This window comes from Pseudophryne corroboree, chromosome 6, assembly GCF_028390025.1.
Source record: "Pseudophryne corroboree isolate aPseCor3 chromosome 6, aPseCor3.hap2, whole genome shotgun sequence".
Taxonomy (NCBI): domain Eukaryota; kingdom Metazoa; phylum Chordata; class Amphibia; order Anura; family Myobatrachidae; genus Pseudophryne; species Pseudophryne corroboree.
The window spans coordinates 417,404,094-417,416,577 of record NC_086449.1 but is presented as its reverse complement, the minus strand read 5'-3'; positions in this window follow the sequence as shown (position 1 = coordinate 417,416,577).

Here is a 12,484-nt window from a genome sequence, read left to right as displayed (position 1 = left end):
TGCCTGTTCCAAACGTCCGGGAAACTTCAAGTCCTAGCCCGCCAAGGAGAGGGTCGGCTAGGAGTAATGCTCTCCTCTCCATCTCCTCATGATTGTAATCTCCCAGTCTCGCTTCAAATTGCTCAACGTTATAGGAACATAATTGCCCTCCTAGATTCCAAAGCAGCTGGGAATTTCATAACTGAAGCATATGTTAAACGGTGGTCCCTACCCACTGAGAGACTTTCCTCGTTCATATCTTTGACTGCCGTGGATGGCAGTAAGATTTTTGATGCAGTTATTTCTTTAAGAACTCTACCAGTTCGTCTGAGAGTAGGAGTTCTTCACTCAGAATTAATTTATTTTCTAGTTATTCCAAGAGCCACACATACAGTGGTTTTGGGCCTTCCATGGCTTCGTCTCCATAACCCATCGATTGACTGGACGACTACTCAAATCCTGGCATGGGGTCCTTCCTGTACTGAGACCTGTTTGTCCAAAGTGCTTCCTGTTTGTTCTTCCTCCTCCAAGTCGTTTGATGTTCCACCTCCTCCGTATCAAGATTACACGGACGTGTTCAGTAAAGCTTCTGCCGATATCCTTCCTCCTCATAGGGAATGGGACTGTCCAATCGATCTCATCCCGGGGAAGGTTCCACCTCGAGGCTGAACCTATCCGTTGTCTTTACCAGAAACGCATTCTATGGAAGAATATATTAAGGAGAATCTAGCGAAGGGTTTAATTCGACCTTCTTCCTCCCCAGCTGGCGCAGGTTTCTTCTTCGTTAAGAAGAAAGACGGTGGCCTGTGGCCATGCATCGACTACAGAGGCTTGAACGACATCACCATCAAGAACCGATATCCTTTACCCTTGATTACAGAACTCTTCGATAGAGTTAGCGGAGCAACCATCTTCACGAAATTAGATTTGAGGGGTGCCTACAACCTCATCCGGATCCGAGAGGGTGACGAGTGGATGACCGCATTTAACACCCGTGATGGACATTATGAGTACCTCGTCATGCCTTTCAGATTAAGTAATGCTCCAGCTGTCTTCCAGCATTTCGTGAACGAGATCTTCAGAGACATTTTATATCGCCATGTCATGGTTTATCTAGATGATATACTTATCTTTGCCAACAATCTGGAGGAACATCGTTTCTGGGTAAAGGAAGTTCTGTCCCATCTCCGTGTCAATCATCTCTATTGCAAATTGGAGAAATGCGTTTTTGAAGTCAAATCCGTTCCGTTTCTAGGCTACATTGTGTCCGGTTCTGGACTAGAGATGGATCCTGAGAAACTACAAGCAATCCAGAATTGGTCGACCCTCAAAGGGGTCCAGAGATTTTTAGGATTCGCCAATTATTACAGAAAGTTTATATGAGACTTTTCCACCATTGTGGCACCTATCACTGCGTTAACCAAGAAGGGTGCTAATCCGTCCAAGTGGTCTGAAGAAGCTATGCAAGCCTTTCATCTATTAAAGCAACGATTCATCTCTGCTCCGGTTTTGAAACAGCCCGACATCAACTCTCCTTTCATCCTTGAGGTGGATGCCTCTTCCGTTGGAGTAGGGGCGGTGCTATCCCAGAGAGCTAAAGATGGTCATCTACATCCTTGCAGCTTCTTCTCCCAGAAGTTTACCCCAGCTGAGCGCAACTATGCCATTGGCGATCAGGAGTTGCTGGCAATCAAACTCGCTCTGGAGGAGTGGAGATACCTGCTGGAGGAAGCTTCTCATTCGGTTACTATACTTACCGATCACAAGAATCTTTTGTATTTGAAAGGCGCACAATGTCTTAATCCTCGTCAGGCCAGATGGGCACTTTTCTTTTCTAGGTTCGACTTTAAACTTCAGTTCTGTCCGGGCTCTCAGAATTGCAAGGTCGATGCCCTTTCCCGCTCTTGGGAGCAAGAAAATGAGTTGGAGTCTTCTGACAAGCATCCTATTATCAATCCGTTGGCATTCTCAATGGTAAGGATGGACTCTACGCCCCCACCAGGGAAAAGTTTTGTGAAGTCGGTGTTAAGGAAGAAGCTCATGCATTGGGCACACGCTTCCCGTTTTGCCGAACATACAGGCATTCAGAAAACCCTTCAGTTTATCTCTAGGTCTTATTGGTGGCCAACTCTGAAGAAGGACGTCATGGAGTTTATTGCTTCTTGCCCAAAGTGTGCCCAACACAAAGTCTCCCGCCAGTCGCCTGCGGGGCAACTGGTTCCATTATCTGTTCCCCGTCGACCGTGGACCCATTTGTCGATGGACTTCGTCACAGACCTGCCTATGTGCAACAAGTTTAATACCATCTGGATAGTGGTTGACCGGTTTACCAAGATGGCACATTTCATTCCCCTCACCGGTCTTCCGTCAGCTTCCAAGTTGGCTCAAGTATTCATTCAGGAAATCTTCCGACTACACGGTCTACCCGAGGAGATCATCTCTGATAGAGGAATACAATTCGTAGCCAAATTCTGGCGAAGTTTGTGTCAAGCCCTCCAAGTCAAATTAAAGTTCTCTACAGCTTACCATCCTCAGACCAATGGTCAAACTGAGAGGGTGAATCAGGACTTGGAGGCCTTCCTCCGCATCTATGTGTCTTCCTCTCAAGATGACTGGGTTCAACTCCTTCCCTGGGCCGAGTTCAGCCATAACAACCGATATCATTCCTCATCTTCTTCAACACCATTCTTCATCAACTACGGATTCCACCCTAAAGTTCCAGAATTCCAGCCGCTTCCAGCGACTTCTGTACCAGCAGTTGATATCACCTTGCGCCAGTTTTCAAACAACTGGAAAAATGTTCGAGCGGCCCTGCTCAAAGCATCATTTAGATACAAGAAGTTTGCAGATAAGAAGCGTAGGGCAGTTCCTGCTCTCAAAGTGGGTAATCATGTTTGGTTGTCTACAAAGAATTTGAGATTGAGAGTTCCAAGCATGAAGTTTGCGCCCCGTTACATCGGTCCTTTTCAAATTGAACAAGTTATCAATACTGTTGCTTACAAACTCCAGTTACCCCCATTCTTGAAAATTCCTAGGACATTCCATGTTTCCCTTCTTAAACCGCTGATTCTGAATCAATTCCACTCTGCACTACCTTCGGCTCCTAAAGTCCAGACTCAATGGGGAGTTGAGTATGAAGTTGCCAAGATTCTGGATACTCGTTTCCGTTATGGTCAGTTACAATATCTTATTGATTGAAAGGGCTATGGCCTTGATGAACGCTCTTGGACCAATGCTTCAGATGTCCATGCTCCTACCTTGGTCCGGAATTTCCACTCAAGATTTCCTCAGAAGCCTAAGAAGTGTCCTGGGGCCACTCCTAAAGGGGGGGGGGTGCTGTCACGATCCGGGTATCTGGACGCCATTATTTACCTTTCAGGTGTCTCCTAAGGCTGGCTCAGCACCCTAGGCCCGGTTCCCAGCTATGTTGCTAGCATTCATATGTCATGTGTCATCTTTGCTGATCCGTGGATATTGTCCTTCCAATGCCCGGGCGACTGGCATTCTCTATGCATTACAGGGTATGTGGCACTCCTCACCTGCCGCGGCCGTCCATGCTGGAGGTTTGAGACGCAAGTTGGCGTTCTCTGTGTTCACCGCCGCTATTACAGAGGAATCTCCATGTGGTGTTACAAACAAGGTTTCCCTCCACTGGCCGGTATGGGCGCAGCCATCTTAGTTCCAGTCACATGATCCTGACCTCCAATCCATAGCTCCGCTGAAGTCTGCCTAATTGTTCATCCATTCCCTGCATACCTAAGGGTATAAAGGGATTGAGCCTGCACCAGGAAATCGTCAGTGCTTTGGTTGTCAAACCTTGTTTCCAGTCTCTCTCTCCTGTGGTTGTTTTCATTCCAGGTTCCCAGCTCCTATTTCCAGTCACCACTAAGAGACCCGCACCAGCTTACCACCTTGCGGTGCAGCCTGACTCTGCAGTCTTCTGTGTTTGTTCCAGCTTCCAGCTACAGTTTCATCTGCTTCCAGCGGTCAGCTTCCAGCAGTGATCAGATTCCTTAAAGAGCCGGTGCTTCTCCAGCGGTTACCTGCATACCATCGGTACCCGCAAACCATCGGTACCCGCACACCATCGGTTCCTATATCCTCGCTCCCTAGCTTCATTCCACTATTTGTCTGGTTCCATGCAGCATCCACTCCATGTTCTAACACCTGGCTGGTTCCATTCTGCATCCACAGCAGCTACCTCAACTACAGTGTTACCGGCTTCCAGTGATACATCTGCTGCTGTGTTCCTTGGCTACACTTAATACTACGGACGGGTCTGGTAAGGACATTCCATCTCTGGGACATTAAGAACTGTACCTACTGCTACCAGTACCCTGTGGCCATTGCCAAACCCATAGTTATCCAGGAACTGCTTTATCATATCTGCTGTATATCTTCATTCATATATCACTGCTGTGAATACATGGAGTTCTGTTAATAAACTTTTATTGACTTTTAATCCTGGTTGTCATGGTCACGCCTTCGGGCAAACTTTCTACATCCTACTCATATGTCTAGGGGTCTGATTAAACCTCCGAAGTTTAGCTTCACCTCAGCCCCTACAACTGAGGCTTCCTCCCGTCAGCTCAGGCCCTCAGTTGTGACAGTTTGTTTATTTTCTGTCGGGGGCTAATGTGTTTGTTTTTTTACTGCCAGGGGTTAATGTGTTTTATTGTTTTCCTTTTGTGGGCCATTGTGTTTTATTTTTATTTTCTATTGGGACCATTGTGTTTTTTTTCTATTGAGGCCAATGTGTTCTATTTTTTCCTACTGCAGGCTAATGTTTTGCTTTTTTTACTGTGGCAGCCAATGTGTTTTATTTTTTCCAGTGCGGACCAATGTGGTTTTTCCTGTTGCGGGGCGGGGCAATGTTTTTGTTTGTTCTTCCTGTAGGGGACAATGTGTTTTCACTTTTTTCTGTGGGAGCAAATGTCTTTTTTTCTGTGAGGGCCAATGTGTATGTTTTTTTTCCTGTGGGTACCAACAGTTTTATATTTTTATAATGGTATTATATTTTTCTTGCACCATGTTTTTCATCTGTACATGAGTCTAAGCTGCACTGCAAATGCATCCTGATGGTGTTCGTAAAGAGTTGCAGTACAGACGCACAAAGAAGTGTATTATAAATGTGTTGGCATTCCTATGTAGTTACAGGGGGGTGGCTAATCAGATACCGTTATAACATACTATGTGCGTGTTGCTGAAAGTTGTTGCATATAGAGATGCTAATTTGCTCACATTTGACTGATGATCTGCACCTAGCATAGGGCTGGTGAAAGTTGTAATGATGTGATCGATGGTGGTGTATGTACACCAGGTAAGGGCATTGTGATTGCATTAGCATAAAATTGTAGGTTCAACTGCAGCTAAATATGCAAGGAGGGCTGCAACTGCGTCCAACTCAAAATCAGGCCCTATGAGAATGACTCCCACCCCCCTTGACAGACGCCACCCCCTCAACCGACCCTGCCCCTATTATGGCTGCTGCCATAAAATTCTCTGGCTGGTTTCATTTCCCAAGCCGTTCCTGCTCAGAATACAGAAATACTTAACAAGGTGGGACATTTATAGAATTCAAATTATCTACCAATGCTCAGAGTCTTAATAACCTTGTTTATTGCTTGCAGTGTGTACCTGGAAGTATGCTTCAATGCTTAAGTGCAAATTAGATCAGTATAACTGTAACCTTTAAGAGTACAGGATGTAACCCGTTCACCATATGCTCTGAGTCATTTGAGGAGCAGAAATGGGCATGTAGCCCTCTGCATGGCGAGAAACACCCCTAAAATTGTGCCTTCTATACCCTTGAAAAAAACAACTGCAGAACACTTATCCTAGGGAAGTGTGACCATGTGTATCACCTCAACAAAAGTCATTGCATGCGGCCTAGGAGGGATTGCCTATATGGTCTAGTAAGAAGCAATCAAACTCAGATGGGGCTGTGAGTGAAGAAGGCCAGAGTCCCATCTGTCCTAATGATCACCACCATGAATTCCCCTTCCTATTGTTCTTTTGTTTCTTGCAGACAGCTTGTCCTTCACTAATAAACTCTGTATTTTTCCATGGAATACATCTTAGAGATGCGCTATGGAATAATTAGTGAATGACTTCCATGCAGCCCAAATTCTGTTACCATTGGTGATTTTAAAGAAAATATGTTCTGTACATGATTACTCTCAAAATAACTTCAGTACTGAATCAACTATAATAAATGCAATGGCAATTTGTCTGACCCCTCCCACATCGCTTTTGCATCATTGCCCAGAAGGTCTTAATTCAATAATAAATTATAATTGCATTATATTTAGCATTTAAGATTCCCCCCAAAAAATTGTCCGAAAATATACGCATAAACACATAGCAGAGCTTACATACTAATTTAAACCACTCTTCTAGCACAATAAACGGAAACAGCACATAACTGTTGTACCATGTGTAAGGACTGAATAAACAAAATGGGGATTTGGGAGGTTAAATAAATAACAAAAATAAAATAATTGTATTTAAAATAGACATATTGTACAGATATATGAAATTAATAAATAAAATAAATGGGAGCTGGAGTGACACTAAAACATATAATACATATTTGTGAGGCCAGGTTAATTTCTTATGATTGGCTGAACTATATATGGCCAAATGTAGGGCATCAAATTACCAGGGCCGTAACTAGGTGTGGGCCAGTGGTGCGTTGCACACAGCGCATCTGCACTGAGGGCGCATCCGCTGGCCCACACATGGAGCCGCGCTGCAATATCCTGGCTACTTTGTTTAAAGCTTCCGGCCCTGGCAGCTGTCAGCGCAGTGATTGGACAGCTGCCGGGTGCCGGGTCCGGCGCACGCTTGTCCCCTGTTGAGAGCAGAGCGTGTGCTGTGTCCTGGGCGGCAGCTACAGCGCCTGACTTCTCCCTTTGCGTGCTCGCGCGCTCACCCCTGCACGCCGCTACTACTCTATCCGATCCGCGGCGCTGATCACCCCCTTGACTGCCTCACAGCAGCCACTGCCAGCGCCGCAGAGAAGGACAGGGCTGCCGAGCAACGGATAAAATATGCAATAGTAAGATGTGGGGTTGAGTAGTGAGAGCCAGTCTGTCAGCGGGTGCACACCCCAGCTGTGGCTTCTGTCTGAAGTGGCAGAGCTCACTCTCCTGTGCCACCGACTCCTCTGCTGCAAGTTCCCTACAACTAAGACCGTGGTACCATCACTGTCAGTGTCAACCCAGGTAACCCACTGACCGGCTCACACTGTGTGACTATCAAGCTGCTGCAATAAGATTAGCGGGATGTTAGAAGTGGTGTTAGATGTGACCATGTTGAGACTAGGCAGGGCGAGGGAGTAGAGATGGCATAGGTGCTATTACTGTTAATGTAGGACACGTCATATGTCTGCAGAAATAATAAAATAAATAGAAGGACAGAAGGATCGGAGTTAGTGATACGACTTATTATGTAAATGACGTAATCATTGTTGTGTTACATCTCAATATGGATTACTCATGTGTGCCTGTTATAGAAAATGCCATGTCTTTTTCCATTAAATATGCCACATTTTGAGTAGTTAAGATATGGCCAGTATAGGTACTGTAAAAAGGATGAACATATGGGCCAGAACATAAGACTAGTGCACTCCATGGGGTGGGGTGGGGGGTGGGGTTGGGGGAGCGCCGACGATGTATCTTGCACATAGCGCTAAAATGTCTTGTTACGGCACTGCAAATTACATGCTGATTTCACTAATTACAGTAAGCCAAATGGGCTTCTCCTGAAAGATGCTTATTCAAGTGAATATTGCATGAATTAACATTATTATTTTAGTTCATCAGCCTGCTATAGAATTATTAACAATTACAGTACTATTTATTTATGTACTTTACTTGATTTATTTAATGAATAAATTATTAATTCGTATATTAATAAGAAGAAGTGAGTAATTGTTAATAATGATCATTATATGCATCCAAAAAAATATTTTTTTACACAGTAAACCAATCAAACTTACAAACTAATATTAGTACACACTAAAAAGGAGCGCTTCATTTGGTTGGAACGCACATACCTGTAAAGAAATTGTTTTTAGTTAGTAAAATGTTTAGGCTCTTTTGTGAAATGGTGGTGGAACGGAGACAATTATTATTGTAACTGTGAATTGTGCCGTGAATAGTGTGTATTTTTGTCTTTTATTGGATGGAGCTGCTATCATAAACATAAGCGCGGTCATCATTTTATTTTACTAAACTAATGTTAGTGTCTAGGACACAAGTGTCGAGTGACCTGTACTGTAATGTTCTGCCATACAGTATGATTCAGTGTGTCGCTTTACACATTAGACACTGTTATCTGAGATCATATAGAGGTTTAGGGATTTGGACAGTAGACTCGAAACTATAAATACTGTACTCTTTAAGCTATAGAAATAATCTCTACTTAATAAAGAATGCAAAAAGTAGTTTAAAATGATGCAAGTAATGGCATCAGTAACATGAGCAGTGAGAGATTTGGGTGAAAATAGCTACATACATAGCTTCATTAAAGCAGGAGGCTACATTTACATAATTTAATATTTGGCAAGTAAAAGTATATTTAAACTTTTTCATATGCAGATTAAAATATTATACCCAGCTGTCTATTTATTATTTCTGTTCCGTTCCTGCTATGTAACAGTTCTAACCTCCACCATATCATATTAAAGAATTACATGTACTAGTGGAATCCTGTCAAAATCGACATTTCAGTTTTTTTTATAAAGAACAGGCTCCCAAAACTGAATATTGCTTCTTTTCTCCTCGACAGGAGGGTGAATTTAGGGCCTGACACGTTGCTGGAGGGACTCTCCACCTATCTGCACCTGTCAGATTGCTCTGGAGGTAGTGCCTGGGTACTTGTCCTAAGCAACTATGTAGCCACTCCTTCTGGCAATCACTGTGGCAACACTTCCGCAGCCTTTCATAGGCAACCGTCAGCTATCCCAACTACCAGGTTTCAGACCGGACGGCTGCTGCTGCTGCGGCTCTTTCCTTAAGGCCCCTACACACTAAACAATTTTTTGAACGATATGGGTGATTCTGACACATTGGAACAACAAATCATTCAAGACATCAAGAATGCACTATGCGCGCTCCTGCAGTGCCGTTCATTACATCTTCAGATCTTCCCTACATGCAGCTCAGTCTGAGGATTTCGGCAAGGACAGCATACTCCTGGATGTGGCCATTGGCGATATCTTTTGTAAGATTGCACAGTGTGTATGCGCTACAGGAGTTCAAGGGAAATCATTGATGACATTGCATAATTTGCAAGTCGTCTAGTGTGTACCTAGCATTAGACAGCTCTCTCCTCTCCTTAACAGATTGCAGTTAGCTCTGGTGGCTCTGGCAGTTAGCTCGACTTTAGCCATACTCCCTCCTGTCACTGGCATGCGGAGCTTCCAGTAATTTATAGAAAGATAATGGCTCGTGTGTACTTTTCTCATAGACTTTACATGGGAACTTTGCATCTCCTCAGCTGTTCTCTCAAAATAGGTCTCACACTAAAACACCTTATAGAATTAATGTATAGAGTCTACCTGTAATGAAATAGTATAATGGACCACTTTTGTTGGCATGTATTTGTTCCCTAACACACCTGCTGTATCCAGAGCTACAGACAATACAGTAATGTGCAGTCAGGGAAGGCAGAGGAGGCAGAGCCTCACCTGTCATAATCCATTATACTCTAGAGTTGTGACTATACAAATGATTAGAATAATACAAAGATGATATTTAGAATGCATAAACATCATCTTTACATTATTCATATCATCTTTGTATTATTCTAATCATCTTTATAGTCAATACTCACCATCGAATCATGGGGGTCATTCCGAGTTGATCGCTAGCTGAATTTGTTCGTAGCGCAGCGTTCAGGCTAAAAATCGACATTTCTGTGCATGCTGCGCAATGTGCATGCGCGATGTATGGGCACAACGAACGATGTAGTTTTGCACAGGGTCTAGCGATGCATTTCAGTCGCACTGCTTGCCGCAGAGTGATTGACATGAAATGGGCGTTTCTGGGTGGCAACTGACCGTTTTCAGGGAGTGTGCGGAAAAACGCAGGTGTGCCAGGAAAAACGCAGGCGTGGCTGGGTGAACGCTGGGCAGGTTTGTGACGTCAAATCCGGAACTGAATAGTCTGAAGTGATCGCAAGCGCTGAGTAGGTTTTGAGCTACTCTGAAACTACACCAAAAAATTTTGTAGCCGCTCTGCGATACAACCGGTCACACTTCTGCTAAGCTAAAATACACTCCCAGTGGGCGGCGGCATAGCATTTGCACGGCTGCTAAAACTAGCTAGCGAGCGATCAACTCGGAATGACCCCCCATATACAGTACAGTATGTGTATGTAAATCTGGCCCTGATACTAGCCAGCGCCTCCCCAATTATTGATCTCACCACACCTCACTGCTACAGACACATATTCAATAGGGAAGGAAAGAGAAAAGCTTGCAGACCCTGCATTTCTGCAAGCCTAGACGTGGGCCTCTGTGTCCTTTAAAGAAATCTAGGCTTGAATATTCATTTTTGTTTAATTTGAAAACATCCATTTATATATCATATTTGATATTTGAACTATGACTGTTAATAATTAATTGATGATTTAAATTACTGTCCATCTGATGGCTTAATGGCTAGCACTCCAACTTTGGTATACCTAGGGGTAAATTTACTAAGGTGGGAGTTTTTTTTAGAAATGGTGATGTTGCTCATAGCAACCAATCAGATTCTACTTAACATTTATCTAGCTGCTTCTAGAAGATGATAAATGATTGATTGCTATGGGGAACATCACCAGTTCTAAAAGAACTCCTGCGTTAGTAAATGTATCCCCTACTGCAGTGGTTTCCAAACTTTTTGGAATCACGGCGCCCTAGCATATCAGAATTTTTTTCACGGCACCCCTAGGCCAAACATTTCTTATTGAGAAATTTAGAAAGAAATATTACATTCAGTAGATCGCGTTTATGTCATCCTTAGGGTCAGTTATGTGGTGAGGGACAAGATTTGCTTCTGTTTGGCCACATATTTTATGACTGACAGCCACCAGCACTGGTTTTGCCTATTATATTGACCATGAATAATTTGAACTGGTCCTGGACCACCAACCCAGGGCACCCATGCAAGTGTCCCGAGGCACCCCAGGGAGCCACGGGACACAGTTTGGGAACCTCTGCCCTACTGTATAACTGTTACCTATCATTTACCAGATATTCGGCTAATATTCTGCAAAGTACAGTATTGCTAATACTGTACTTTGGGGTCTATTGGTGAAGCAGTGAAAAGTGTGGAGAAGTGAGCCAGTGGAAAAGTTTCCTATGTCAACCAATCAGCATTGAAGAAACATTTGTCAAGAGCATTCTATAAAATGATACATAGCAGCTGTTAGGTTGCCATGGGCAACTTCTCCACTGGCTCACTTCTCCACTATTTTCACTACTGTACTTCATGAATAGACCCTTTAGCCACAATACTTGTGAAATTATATTTAAAACAACACAGTAAGATAGTAGATAATCACACATGAATTCATATGTTGACAAATAAATAAGACCACCACTACAGTCATTTCATATTAAAATACTTTATTAAAATGAAAAAGACCAAGATTACAAAAATACAAATATTATTACAAATATTATAAAGAGATTGTACATCTTTTTACAGAATTTACATGATACAAATTTACTACAGCAATTTCAATTAATAAAACAAGATCTTTCATTTATCTAGTGCTATTCATAAATCAACCATGATGTAAAAAAGAAAGCATAAAAATGTAAAACACTTAGCAATATTGGTACCATTGGCACTAACATGAGACATCCACAGGAATATAATGCAATCCTTTTTTACACACAGTATCTATGTGGCAATCTGAAATAATCAAGGCATGTTCTTTTCCCATTCTGCAAATGGATTTGGGCAGTACTGTCTGCGCTACTCTTACCAGATATCCTCTGTACTAAATTAATGATTATGCCCTTTTTGGATTCCTTACTGTGTGTTAGCAGTGAGTTAGACACTTATGTGTATAAGGAATTGTAGATTAAATTGCCTCCAGTGGGTTTCAATTATTTTATGAGTTTATAAATTATTACTGCTATAACTTATTTCCAAACGACAGTATCACTGGTGTTTTATACACATCATTTCTTTGCAGAGGGTTTGTTTTATACAGATGGAGCCATCTTTATCTTGGCCTTCAATAGGATTAATTGAGCCCGGGCAGTCGGAGTTAGGGGGTCATTCTGACCCAATCGCACGCTGCAGTTTATCGCAGAAGTGCGATTGGGTCAAGTCTGCGCATGCTCCGGCGCTGCAGTGCGCTGGCGCATGCCGGACGGCCGACGGCTGTCATTGCCTAGCGATCGCCTCTGCCTGATTGACAGGCAGAGGCAGTTGCTGGGCAGGAGGGGGCTGGACGGCGGCGCGGTCCAGCCAATGCAGGCGTGGATGGACTGTTGGGG